At 38.9% G+C, this 15,437-nt stretch overlaps 1 non-coding gene across 1 annotated transcript; it reads right to left on the reverse strand.

Moving 5' to 3' along the window:
* Window positions 1-11,811: 11,811 nt before the first annotated feature.
* On the reverse strand, window positions 11,812-11,918 carry LOC136221070 (small nucleolar RNA R71). The gene has a single exon (XR_010684861.1). It is a non-coding gene; the product is annotated as a small nucleolar RNA R71 (small nucleolar RNA).
* Window positions 11,919-15,437: the final 3,519 nt, after the last annotated feature.

The following is a 15,437-nucleotide window of genomic DNA, read 5'->3' on the forward strand; positions in this document are numbered from 1 at the left end:
AGCGCTGACAGACTTAAAGCACTGTCCAACGAACTGACCAGGGTCGTCTTAACTGACAGCTTTAGGATTCCTCCTCCCGATGCTGACAAAACGGGGGAGAAAACACAAGCGAGAACACAACATGAGTCTTGTAGTCAGTCTAAACAGAAGAAAAAGAAATAGATATAGGCTAGCTCAGTATGTAGTAGTCTCTATGCCTGTCTTTAGCTTTTGTTTGTAAACACTGACTACCTATATTTAATATCATACTTGCATTTTCTGTTCAAACTCTGAGTTATGAATTATTTGTATAAGATGCTGTGTATTATGTTATTTTATATCCTCAATTAAATCAGCTATGTTTAAGGCCTATAAAATTCATTGATTGAACCAAATGCTGATAACATGTTTGACACTGACCTATATGTTTATAAAACACTGCCTTATAAAACTCATTGAACAACAAATTACTCAGCGCCCTCTGAATGATAAAACCTTCCACTTAAACACTGAGTAAAATAGAATATGTTCCATGAGTTGACCTATATCTGAAAAACTGACCTTAGACTTACTCGATTAGACCTTTAAATGTTTAGAGTAAAGCTAAGTCAGTAGCTCAACTCTTACGGAGGAGTTTGCTAAGTTATAATAGGTCAACTATCATGGGAGAGCTCAATACTGAGTTCCTCGCTGAATAGTTTTGCCAACATCAAAATGGGGGAGTTTGTTGAAACACCTTTCCACATAATTTTGATTTGACAAAATTGTTTAAGTGTAATTAAAAACATATTCTAAACACACTAAGTTTAAATGCTTTGATTTATTCTATTAATGTGTTTGTTCAATGTTGAGTTAAATTGATTATAAGACATAAGGATTAAAAGGCCCAAGCCCAATACGAAAGTCAAAGCCCAAGTCAAACAACTCAAGACAACTCGGCCCGCGTTTGTCAAAACGATGTCGCTGTGTACAAAACGCAACTCAGCGAGAGAAGGATCTAGAAGACCTTCAGGGAACAACTTCGGAACGAAGCTGCTGAGTTGATTCGACAAAGCGTACAAGACAGCAGCTGGCTAAGGAAAACTTCTAGACAAAGTATTTCCACTTTGGGTAAAGTTCAGACGACACAGTATGCTGTCCAGTTGACTTTACCATAAATAGTGAGACACTCTGCCGATCTGACCAAAAGCTGACCGAGGACAGAAGATACACAAATCTGATTGGCCGAGAGCTCTGAGCAGGTCAGGATGACAACGACAGGAAGCCGTTTCCCTCCAACGGTTATTTTGAAATTCGAAATGACCGATGCCTCAAGACGTCTCTATAAATAGTGCCATCAGAAGCTTCATTCTACACAGAACTTGATCAAGCCATTACGCTGACCAAATTTCTACACAAGTTCTGCAAGCAAGAAGCAAAGCAATCTTACACTACATTTCATATATTTGTGTAAAAGTCTAGAGTGATTATTCAATCATCTAAGGTGTCTTAGCAATCATTGTTTAGGACAAACACTTATCATTTCTAGAGATTAGAAAGGAGAGGCTGAGTACTCGGTTATAGTACTCAGCGAGAGATTAGGATTGAGTAGAGGTATAGAGGAAGGTACTCTTGTTATACTCAGTTGCTAAGATTGTAAAAGGTTTGAGGCTCTACCTTTAAAGAGCTCAGTAGAGGATTCGAAATCCCGGAACATGTTCCGGGGACAGGACGTAGGCTTAGAAGAAGCCGAACCTGGATAAATCTGCTGAGTAACGTATTTCTTACCTTAAACTCCTTATATATATTGCTTGCTTAAATAACCAAAAACTGACCAAGTAAAGAGGTAAAGCTGAGTTGTGCGCATCGAACATCTGAGCTCAGGAATAGACTTTAAGTGCTATCTCCTGACTCAAGTCAAGAAACTGACCTAGTCACTAGTTGACTAAGCCAGTATCTTACTGATTACTCAGCGCCGCTGTTAAAACCTTTTCTCTTGAGAAAAGAAGTTTGCCCTAAATCTTCAAAAAGTTTAAATAGTTCCTAACCCCCCCTTGGAACTATACTTGTAACGTTATAAGGGACCAACAGTAACAACACATTGAAAGAAATGAACAAAACCTACAACCCCGACCCCTCACTTACAACAGCGACGTTCATGGAAATCGCTTCTAGTTCTGCCAACTCTCCGGCTTTGAATTTGTACCCACGTTTCCACTTCTTAAAATCCGCTGCACTCCATCCGGATATCTGAGCCATTCGCCATTGGTTCCAAATATAGTACCGGGCGGCAAGAAAGTGACGCACAAGCTCGTCGACGTCTTGCTTACGATCTTTATCTGTTGGAAGCCCCTTTAAGTATGACATAAGCTGCTCCTCGAAAGGCAACTTTTCTCGAGTCTTTAGCCAACGGCTGGGATCCATGGGCTCCTCGTTCCACACTACTCGAAAAGGAAAATCGTCGTCCAGCTTTCGCACCAAAAAGTAACGGTGCCTATACTCGTGAACTTTATCCTTCAACCCGCCAATCACTTTGTACTTTTGGTGCGAGAAGGTAACGTGTTGCGACCGGAGCCCCTTATTCGGCCGAAAGAACTCGCGGAATACCAACCCAGTTGCCCGATATCCAGCCGACCGACATAGCGAGTAGAAGGCCACCATCATCCTCCACCCATTCGGATGGATCTGACCAGGGCACAAGTCATATTCTTTTAGAACCTCCACGAAAAAGGGAAGTAGGGGCAAACGCATCCCCGATTCAAGCTGCTCCTCATAAACGATAAGCTCGTTCGCGCCACCCGCATGATGAGCACGGATATCTTCCCCAAGCGCGACTAACTCGTAGGGCTTCCCCAATCGATACACCGCAGAAATAGCGGCCAAATCCCTGGCAACAAAAATACTATGCGCATCCTCGACCGAAAAAGATTCCGGCCTTTTTGGCCGCTCCACTCCCTCAAATCGCCGACCATCAATATTAGTGACCCCCGCGGCGCGAGTCCATACCCTCTGGCGCATTTCCTCATAAATCGAAGCCAAGGGACGCTTTTCGGTAATCAAGCCCTCTAGTACCACCACCACTACCTCAAGAACTCCGGCGGTAACTCCCCCCAGCGGCCGCTCGACACTAGGCGGCATACGCTCTAGGATTTTCTTCCTCTTTGTCGCCCCAGAAGCACTCACCTCCCCCGCGGTCGCTCGCCTTTTTCGTTTTACGACCCGAGTTCACGAAGCGTCACGCAGCGTAAAATTACCCGGTGTGACTAGAGGCAATCTTCTTAGGGCTCCCCGTGAAGAACCCTTTGACATACTCCCTCTCCCCATGTTAAGGATTAAAGCCAGTTAATCAACTGTAGCGCAGTGGAATTGCGGTTTAAAATTTATTTCTAATCCCTTTAGTTTGATCTTTGTCCGTTAACCATTAATTGAATAAAACCTTTTGATCCGTTTAGAGATATAAACATACCCGGACTGTCTCTTCTAGAGACGGCTGAAGAATCCACAAGGTAGTAAGATCTCCGTAGTCAGGTGCACGAACAACTATTGAGCTAGAATCGGTGCTAGCCGAAGAACGAAGAAGAACTGGAGAGATTGTGTAATTCGCCAATAAAACCTTCTCCACTTTTACTCAGTGGCGGCCGAAAATCATTGCTTTCCAAAGAAATTAATTTGGTCGCCGAATGAATAGTGTATTAGGGTTAATTGTTTTAGGTTTTAGGCTTCTATATATAGTGTGGTTATTCCTAAACCTAATTGGTTTAGAGTTAATTGGTTAATTACAAAACTAATCTAATCCTAACATAATCACTTAAATAAATACCAATAGTATTTATTCTATGCAATTAGTTATAATTAGATTAAATTTAATTACCCCAATTAAATAAACAACACTAATTAATAAATTGACGTATTAGTTTGATTAATTATTCACGAATGCAATTTCATTAATTTACAAATTAATTAATTACATCCCGTAAACTAATTAACCAATTAAATACTCAACACCTAAATCTATTAATCAATTACATTGATACAAAGTATCAATTAATCAATTAATCAACCACCAATTAATTACCTTGACATTTTACTGTCAACCAATTAATTAATCTCATCCCTCCAGTGTACCGTTCTGTAAGTTCTAACTCAGATGTTCAATGTGCACGATCCTATGGGACTGTCCTTAGCTAGCAGTAGGCACACGGCCCACAGATAGTAAGTGGGTTCTAGCAAACCATTACTGCCCCTAACCAATACAGCTATTTCAGCAGTCTAAAGATGCAGAGACCCTGTAGTTATCTCTTAACTTCTTTTACCATTTGATATCGATATTATAAACTAGAGGCATGGCGGCTGTCATCCTCTCTGTTGTTTATGATATTTCTTGATCTTAAGTAGATTGATGAAACAGATAAGTAAACTACTTATCAGGGTGTGACCACACACTTATAAATCTCACTTATCAAGTGGCCTGTGATATCATCTCACTATTACATGAGTGGTAATTCCATCACTTCAATATCAATACCAACGTGTTCACCTGTTCACCCAATCATACCCGTATTTAGCATCCTGTTACAGACCTGTTAGGCGTATGTCAAAGTGAACCGGATCCCATATTGATATTATAATGAAATCTGGTCTGAAGATAGTTAGAGACCTACTTAAGAAAACTAATGACACAACCACCATGTAGTTTTCTCGGGTGGATCGATCCAGCCACATGTATACAACATGTACCCATATTCACAACTGACTTATCAAGTGCTATGGCTAGTATCAATTACTACCATACAGTCGTCGAATATACAAGTCTGTGGTCCTAATCATTCCCATGATAGAATAGACTTGGGATATGGTTTTACGATTATCAATCAATGGATTCTCTATTCATATTATAGCACAAGATATAAATGAACTAGATTAATGCCTTTATTAATGTAACACAAATAGTGTATCTATGCAAGAATAATAAAAACGCATAATACAATATACATGAACCAATGCCTAAGAACTAGGGCAAACCAACAGTCTCCCACTTGGACTAGTTCTAAGCAGGCATTGCCCTAATCCCTATAGATCTAGTATGACCATCATGTAGGCGCTGTGCAAGTGCCTTGGTAAACGGATCTGGGACATTGTTCTCGGTGTCAACTCTCTGTAATGTAATGTCACCTCTCGCCTGGATCTCCCGGATGAGGTGAAACTTTCTGAGTACATGTTTGGATCTCTTGTGTGATCGGGGCTCGAGTGCTTGTGCTATGGCACCGTTGTTATCACAGAAAACATCAACTGCACCTAGGATAGTAGGAACTACACCTAAGTCAGTTATGAACTTCTTGATCCAAACTGATTCCTTTGTAGCGTCGCATGCAGCTATGTACTCAGCTTCCGTTGTAGAATCGGCAATGGTAGGCTACTTTGAGGATCTCCAACTAATGGCACCGCCATTCAGGAGAAAAACATAACCAGACTGTGATTGTTTCTGGCCCTCATCAGTCTCGAAACTTGCATCAGTGTAACCTGATACTGCCAGCGCCTCTTGCCCACCAAAAACTAAAAAGAGATCCTTGGTACGCTTAAGGTACTTTAGGATAGCCTTAACTGCCTTCTAGTGCTCCTCGCCGGGATCTGACTGGTACCGGCTAGTCATGCTAAGTGCAAATGCAACATCTGGCCTTGTACATAACATAGAGTACATGATAGATCCTATAGCTGATGCAAATGGGACCTTTTCCATGTTCTCTCTGTCCTGCTTTGTCTAAGGACAATCTTTCTTACCAAGTTTCAACCCATGGCGCATAGGCATGAATCCTTTCTTAGCCTGGTCCATACTGAATCTTCTAAGAACTTTGTCTATGTACGTTGCCTGACTCAAGCCTAGAAGTCTGTTGGATCTATCTCTGTAGATCCTGATCCCTAAGATCGTTTCGGCTTCTCCTAAGTCTTTCATTGCGAAGCATTTACTCAACCACTGCTTCACGCCTTGCAGTGTTGGTATATCGCCTCCAATGAGCAGTATGTCATCGACATACAATATCAGGAAAGTGGATATGCTCCCACTGAATTTCATATACACACAAGGTTCATCAGGATTCTGCACGAAACCATATTCAGTTATGGCTTCATTGAATCTCTGATTCCAAGACCTAGATGCTTGCTTTAATCCATAAATGGATCTTTGAAGCTTACATACTCGGTTAGGATACTTCGGATCGATAAAACCCTCTGGTTGTGTCATGTAGACATCCTCTAGTAACTTCCTGTTCAGGAAAGCGGTTTTAACATCCATCTGCCATATCTCATAGTTATACCATGCAGCTATGGCCAGTACTATCCTAATGGATTTGAACATAGCAACTGGTGAAAAGGTTTCATCATAGTCAATTCCTTGGATTTGTCTATAACCTTTTGCCACCAGTCGCCCTTTGAAGGTGTTATCAGCTTTTAATTTGAAACACCACTTGCAGCCAATTGTTTTAACACCCGGAGGTGGATCCACCAAGTTCCACACCTGGTTATCACCCATAGACTGCATTTCAGCCTCCATAGCTTTACGCCATTGATCTGATTGTGGGCTTTCAATAGCCTCTTGATAAGTCATGGGCTCATCCTGGTCATCGACCATTATGTCCCCATCATCAGTCATGACAAAACCGTACCTTTCGGGTTGATGACGTGTCCTATCAGACCTTCTAGGTTCATGTGTAACTGGTTCAGCCTCCTCAATTTCTTGAGGACCTAAGTCAGTTACCTGAGCATCCTTAACATCTGTTGTAGGAGTCGGTGAGTCTTGAATCTCATCGAGATCAATATTGCTCCCACTGTCTACTTTGGAAAGGAATTCCTTTTCTAAAAAGACTGCAAACCTAGCCACGAATGTTTTATTCTCGGCTGGGTTGTAGAAGTAATAACCCTTAGTTTCCTTAGGGTAACCCACGAACTGGCATTTGACAGATTTGGACTCTAGTTTGCCACTCATCAATTTCTTGACATGTGCATCACAGCCCCAAATCTTCATGAAGGAAACGTTGGGCTTTCGGCCTGTCCATAATTCATATGGTGTTCCTTCAACTGCCTTGCTCGGTGTATTGTTAATTATATGAGCAACAGTTTCCAAAGCAAATCCCCAAAAGGAGATAGGGAGAGAAGCTTGACTCATCATTGAGCGGACCATGTCGAGCAGGGTCCTATTCCTCCTTTCTGACACTCCATTCCATTGGGGTGTACCAGGAGGAGTGAGTTAGGATACAATCCCAAACTCTCTCAAGAATGAGACAAACTCTTAGCTCAAGTATTCGCCCCCTCTATCAGACCGGAGCGCTTTTACTTTCTTGCCAAGTTGATTTTCTACTTCATTTTTAAAATCTTTGAATCTCAGAAGAGTTTCAGATTTATGTTTCATCAGATACACATACCCATATCGGCTATAGTCATCTGTGAAGGTAACAAAGTACAGAAAACCAGATCTAACATTAGTGCTCATTGGACCGTATACATCTGAGTGTATCAGTTCCAATAGCTCCGTGGCCCTTACACCAGTTTTGGTGAAAGGCGCCTTTGTCATCTTCCCTCTTAAACAAGATTCACACGTGTCATAAGACTGCATGTCGAATGACCCTAGCGCTCCACTAGAGTAAAGCTTAGTTATGCGTTTCTCATTTATGTGGCCAAGACGACAGTGCCAGATATATGTAGGATTTAGCTCATTAGTCTTAATCCTTTTAGCGTTTATGTTATAGATTGATTCACTACGTTTTAGATCAAGGATATACAAACCATTTTCTAGAAATGCGGTTCCATAAACAATATTGCCATGATGTATAGAAATCCTACCACGTCCAATATTAAAATTAAAACCGGAAATATCCAACATAGAAACTGAGATAATATTCCTGTGCATTGCAGGTACAAAACAACAATCTCTAAGTTCTAAAACTAAACCAGTAGGCATCTCTAAAGTGTAATCTCCGATCTCCAAGGCCTCTACACGAGCACCATTGCCGACTCGAAGATCCACTTCACTAGATCCTAACAACCTCCTATTTCTTAGTCCCTGCACATTTGAACAAATGTGAGTACCACATCCAGTGTCTAAAACCCAAGATGTAGAAATAGCCAGATTTATCTCAACAACATAAATGCCAGAACCAGAAGCTTTAGCCTTCTGTTTCTCCCTTAGCTTTGGACACGTGTTCTTCTAGTGTCCCTTCTCATTACACTCGTGATAGATATCATCTGCCAAGGCCAACCTACCTTTAGGAGTTGCCGCCTTCCTTGTCTTTGACTTGGCCTTTTGGGCGTTCGCCTTGGACTTGGACTTGGCCTTTCCCTTAGGTGTGTTCTCTTTGTTGGCTGGTAAGGTAGCAATCAGTACAGATTCCTTCCACTCGTGTCTACAAACCTTTTGTGAGTTCATAGGACAGTAAAGGAAATCAGTCCCTGAAAGTTTTTCCCTTTCCAGGAGTGGTCTGAGTGAGTTGTTGCTTGTTGCAGTCATTATTTCTTTTATGTAACTTGGTGATTTTTATCTACGTGGAAAAATTACATTAGAGTTAGAATAAAGGGCTTAAGCCAAAGATCAAATTAATAATCCATTTTAATTTGTTATTGGTGATATTTATTTGGCTGTCTTGACCAAGATCCATAATCCATCAATAATAGACCGAGCTAGGGCTCCGCCATCGACCATTGATGATTTGGTAGGATAGACTATCCAATCCTCCACAAGGACTCTTGGTTTGATGGGCTTTGTGACACTTAGCCCATCTGTGCTGAGGGCCCGCTCTGAGCTAATGCTACCCACGTTGAGTCCAACCACCATACACGCGTTAGCCATACCGAAGTATCCTAACCCTCGACGGCCCACTAATTACTACAGCATACCTGCTAGGGCACGTCATACACTGTAGCACTATCTGGGAGGAAGAGGTGTGAATCTGGAAAGCACTTTTAAATAACTCAATATTTCATTATCCGGATTAATTAAGTGATACGGCTTTAACATATAATTACCGCTGGTGATGATCTGGTGATCGTTGCTACTTATATTTCATGTTATACTAAGCAATTGTATAATTAAAATAAACATAGAGACTCTATGGGCCTTATAATACATCCTGGTGAAACTAGATAAACTATCTAATCTTCACGGGCTTGCTTCAAGTCTCCTTGGGCTCCCACCATGGGCTTGGACCATCTGGGCTTCTTCACGACCAATTACAATTTTTTTTATGAATAGAACCTATTCTAAAAATTACATTAATGAAAGAATGGCACGCATGCCATATTTCCCAAAATAAATTAAATTACAAACCGACTTTAATTTAGGGCCCATAGAACTCTATAACACATTGCTGCACGGTGAGACATATAAATATAATGCATGATCATGGCATTCCAAAATCATCTAATAAAGTTAAGCCGAGTTACTTAGGGTGAAATCGCCAATTTTACCATATGTGACTAAGGCCCATAAAGGCCCAAACGGTTAACATCCATTTGTATGCAAAATTACAATTTTGCTCCCACTAAATTTTAGGGTCGTCACATATCTAAAATTTAGCCCTCCCAATTTAAACCGGTGTCACGGTCAATTGGGCCAATTTCACAAATTAACCATATTCAATTTTATACAAATTATCAATTCGATCAAAAATTAAATATGCATGTTGTCAAGCCCAAAATATACCTAAAATATCATCGCTAAATACATCAATATTGCTACGAATTTATACTATTTATAACTGTTTAGGAAGCTTTTACTCTCGAATATGTTTCTTTCTTGCAAGGTACATAAATATTTGGTAAAATCCAAATAGGAGTAAAAAGAGCTCAAAAATAGAAGAAAAGCCCTACAAAAGGAGTCGAAGACGACGAAAATTAATAACGCCAAATCGAGGACACGAACGAGAGCCGAAGAAGTGAAAAACGCTCTGTGCCGCGACCGCGGCCCCAATATTCACGGTCGCGACACGCGTCCCTCAGCCCCTCCTTCCCTTCGTCCGAAGTACAAATTGTTGCTCCCCCATTCTCGGTAGAGAATTTAATATTCTCGGTACGAGCAGGAGATTTTAGAAGCATAGTTACACACTTTCGTTTTTGACGAAACGCGATCGTTCGGGTGGATAAAGACGTCCTTTCGCAGTGGACACGATCCTTCACAACGGACACGACACTTCAATCAAGACTCTTCAACATCTATAAATAAAGAGTTGATGGAGAGTTGAAAGATAATGATATATGTGTAGAAGAAAGAGATTAGTGTAGAATTTATGCAGAAATTCCGAGTCAAGTGATTCAGAAGTTAGATTTAGATTCTGTTCAAAAGCAATATGATGTACACACATTGTTTACTAAATAATAACAAACTCAGTAACGTTTAGACATTGTTCCAGTTTAGTTTTCATTCTGGTAGTAGACCGACCCGGTCTCTATTACGAAGATTCAATGAGAAGATTGAGTAGAGGATTCGCCCATGAGCCTGACAAACTCTAACGAAACCCAAGGAAAGGATTGACAACCCGTTCACTTGCACGCCGTCGAAGAATTCAATGCTCCATGTTCTCTGTAAACTTGTATCAATTTATATTTCATCTAATAAAGTCTGTTCTATTCGATAGATTTTTATGCAGCACTTATGATAACCAATCCACTAAAGTGACTGCTGGTGTTTTCATTAAAACGTATTTAATCCAAAATCTTTACAAGGAAACTTTGTTGATCACTTAGGCAAATTATTATCTCGAAAGAGTTTTAATTTGATTAAGGGCAACTATCCCGAAAGGGTTTTGTCGCGTTCAAAGCCAATTAATTAGAGGTTCCGTCATTTATTTCATTTTTATAATTCGTACAAAGTTTAAAGTTGTTTTCTTTGCTTAATGCAAACAAATTACTTGTTTACTTTTCTAAAGTACTAAAACGTTCCTGTTTTGCAAATTCATTTTTAATCAGATACTTTCTAACATCTTCATATTCTAATCTAATTCTTATTCTAGCAATTTCAAAACCAAAACCGATTAAACGATTTTCCCATATTATAAACCTAAAAGTAAATTTAACCGATTCAAAATAAGTTTTTGTTGAAAAACGTTCCCTGTGGGATCGATATCTTTTATTACTACAAGCGTATACCGTGCACTTGCGGAAATCGCTCACCAAGTTTTTGGCGCCGTTGCCGGGGAATGCCAAAATTTTGACAAAATTTTAAATTTTTCGTGTTTTATTACGAATCTAGGTTTATTCATACTTATTCAAACTTTTACATTTTATTTATTTTCAATTACTAACATATTTATTTTTCAAGTTCTGTTTTGTAGGTAGTTTCGGTTCGTGCGAAATTTCAAGTTCATGCGCAGTTCTCGAAGTTCAGGCACGTCACCAGATCCTATTGACCCAGAAATTGAAAGAACTCTTAAAAAGAACAAGAAAGAAAAGAAAAACTAAAACTAAAACCTAATAAAAACTAAAATTACCGAGCCAGAAGTTATGGCCACACTTATGGATTACGCTAGGCCAGGAGTGGCCGGTGTAACAAACAGTATAGTTAGACCCCAAATTAATGCAAACCAATTTGAAATTAAGCCTGCGTTGCTTAATATGTTGCAAAATAACGTAACATTTTACGGGTTACCTAACGAAAATCCTAATACCCATTTGACAAATTTCTTAGAAATTTGTGACACTTTTAAAATACCAAATGTGACTGCAGAAGCAATCAATCTTCGCCTTTTTCCTTTTACTTTGAAGGATCGAGCCAAAGAATGGTTAACTTCTATGCCAGCCGCATCAATTGAGACTTGGGAGCAATTAGCCCAAGCATTTTTATCAAAAAAATTTCCTTTAGCAAAAACCGCAAGAGTCATTAAAGAGTTAACATCTTTTTCTCAAAATGATAATGAAACTCTTTATGAGGCTTGGGAACGTTTTAAAGAACTTCAACGTTTATGCCCACACCACCAATTGCCCGCTGAACTTTTAATGCAAACATTTTATAATGGACTAAATCCTACAACTAGAGGTTCATTGGACGCTATGTCTGGAGGGTTATTCATGAAGAAAACATCTGCCCAAGCAAGAGAACTTTTGGAGAAAATGGCAATCAACAGCAGTATGTGGCCCGCGGAACGTGGACACATACCGTCAGCGAAACCATCATCCTCAACTACTTCATCAGTAAAAGGTATAATGAATCTTGATCCAGTAGCGATGTTGCAAGCCCAATTTTCTGCCTTATCGCACAAAATTGATAGGTTTATGGCACCGTGTGATCCTAATGGTCAACCATTCCAAACAGATGTGGATTACGAAGGTATGAGTGAAATTGAACAGGTAAATTTTGTCCAAGGGCAAAACCAAAATAATAACCCTTATTCCAATACATATAATCCTGGATGGAGAAATCATCCTAACTTTAACTGGAGAGATAATAATAATGCTAATGCTAATCAAAATCGTACTACTAATTATCAAAATCAATCAAGAGATATGATTAGCACTTTATCTCTAAAATCGACAAATTTATTGATGCTATGAGCGGAAAAATAAGTAATCACGACGATGGTTTTAAACGGATCGAGAATAAATTCGATCAGCTTATTAAAAACCAATCATCCAGCATCCATAATTTGGAGATTCAAATTGGACAACTCGCTAAATCAATTCCATCCCACAAAGAGGGAAGTCTTCCAAGCCATACGGAAGAAAATCCGAAAGAGTATGTTAAGGCTATCACTCTTCCAAGCCCGAAAATTCGACCTTACCTGGAACTGATTTATCGAAGCCCAAAGAAGATACATTAAAACAAAAAGATGCACCGATTGACTCTAGTACAAAAACTTTTGTACCCAAACCACCTTTTCCACACAAAGTCCGCAATAAAGACTATGATAAACAACTTTTAACATTTTTAGACAAACTTAAGAATTTGCATATTAATTTAACGTTTATGGATGCGATTACGCAAATTCCCAATTATGGTAAATTCCTCAAAGATTTAATTTCAAAGAAAATCAGTTGGGAAGGAATTTCATCCATTTCGCTAACTGAAGATTGTAGTTCGATTGTATCAAGCAATTTGCCCACGAAACTCAAAGATCCCGGATGTTTTACCATTCCGTGTAAATTGGGAGATATTGAATTTCCCAGTTGTCTCTGTGATTTAGGAGCAAGCATTAACTTGATGCCATTATCTATTTTTAATAAGTTAGGCTTAGAAGAAGACATCAAACGTACTAATATGATTTTGCAATTAGCGGACCAAACCACTAAAAGGCCATACGGTATAATTGAGGATGTTTTAGTTAAAGTTGACAAATTTATTTTTCCTACCGATTTCGTTATTTTAGATTTTGCTTATGATGTAAATTGTCCGTTAATCTTTGGTAGACCGTTCATGAACACGGGACGTGCTCTAGTTGATGTGTCGGAAGGGAAAGTAGTTTTAAGAATAGGCGATGATAAGATTGAGTTTGATATGAACCAAGCGATGAAATATCCTATGGAGGATTTCGCTTGTATGAAACTTGATTTAATTGAAGAATGTGTAAATGACATTATTCAAAAAGAAGAAATAATAGAACCTATAATGAGTGAGGAACTAGAAGATAAGGACCCAGAACCTTTGATTCGAGAAGATGGACCAGTTCCGCCTTCAACTATAGTTCCACCTAAATTAGAACTTAAAGAATTACCAATTCATTTGAGGTACGCTTTCTTAGGCGAAGGCGATTCTCTACCTATTATTATCTCTAACAAATTAACACAAGTCCAAGAAGAGAAATTGAAAGAAGTTGTTAGAAATAGGATAGGAAGTATGGGTTGGCAAATTTCAGACTTAAAAGGTATTAATCCGAGCATTGTAATGCACAGAATTCACTTAGAAGAAGATAAGCCACCTAAAGCGGATAGGCAAAGACGCCTAAATCCGAACATGAAAGAAGTAGTAAAAAATGAGATTACTAAACTTCTGGACAATGGAATTATCTACCCTATCTCGGATAGTGAATGGGTTAGTCCAATCCATTGTGTACCTAAAAAGGGAGGCATAACTGTTGTAAGGAATGAAGAAGGTGAATTAATACCTACGCGAACCACCACTAGTTGGAGGGTTTGTATAGAAATTTAAATAAAGCAACTCGGAAAGATCATTTTCCTCTTCCTTTCATTGATCAAATGATCGAAAGGATAGCTGGTCATGCTTTCTACTGTTTTCTTGATGGTTACTCCGGATTCTTTCAAATATACATTTACCCGGATGACCAAGATAAAACAACCTTCATATGTCCTTACGGAACATTTGCATATAGGAGAATGCCCTTTGGTCTATGTAACGCACCTGCAACATTTCAACGTTGTATGACTGCGATTTTTAATGATTTCATTGAAGATATCATGGAAGTTTTTATGGACGATTTTTCAGTTTATGGAGATTCTTTTGATTCGTGCCTAGAAAATTTGGATAAAGTTTTGTCTAGGTGTGAAGAAACAAATTTGGTATTAAATTGGGAAAAATGTCATTTCATGGTTGACGAAGGAATTGTTTTAGGTCACAAAATATCTGAAAAAGGATTAGAAGTAGATAGAGCAAAAACCTCAGTAATAGAGAAATTACCCCCTCCAACTACTGTTAAGGGAGTGAGATCATTTTTAGGACATGCTGGTTTTTACAGAAGATTTATTAAGAATTTTTCTGTAATTTCCAAACCACTTACTAATTTACTCATGAAAGATTCAACCTTTGATTTCAATGAAGAATGCGTTAAAGCTTTCGAAACATTGAAAACAGCTTTAGTCAGTGCACCTGTTATTGCTAAACCCGATTGGGATTTACCATTTGAAATTATGTGTGATGCAAGTGATTTAGCTGTCGGATGTGTTCTATGTCAAAGGAAAGATAAGAAACTTCATGTCATTTATTATGCAAGTCACACACTGTCTGGTGCACAATTAAACTACACCACAACAGAAAAAGAAATGTTAGCCGTAGTTTTTGCATGTGACAAGTTTAGGTCATATTTATTAGGTTCAAAAGTTATTATTTATACTGATCATGCAGCATTAAGATATTTATTTGCTAAAAAGGATGCAAAACCACGTCTAATTAGATGGGTTTTATTGTTACAAGAATTTGATATAGAAATAAAAGACAAAAAGGGAGTAGAAAATCTTATCGCCGATCATCTATCGAGACTTGAAGATGAAAACGGTCCTATAGGTGAAACTATCGATATACGAGATGATTTCCCTGATGAACACCTCTATCAAATAAAAAGTGACATGTCACCTTGGTATGCAGATATTGCTAATTATCTTGCAGCCAATATTGTTCCGGAAGGATTAGATTTCCAACAAAAGAAGAAATTTTTCTTCGATATTAAACAATATTTTTGGGAAGATCCTTATTTGTTCAAAACTTGTGGTGATGGGATAATTAGGAGATGCGTTGGTGAAAATTAATACGAATCCATAATATCGGAATGCCA

Source organism: Euphorbia lathyris, chromosome 2 (assembly GCF_963576675.1).
Source record: "Euphorbia lathyris chromosome 2, ddEupLath1.1, whole genome shotgun sequence".
Lineage (NCBI taxonomy): Eukaryota > Viridiplantae > Streptophyta > Magnoliopsida > Malpighiales > Euphorbiaceae > Euphorbia > Euphorbia lathyris.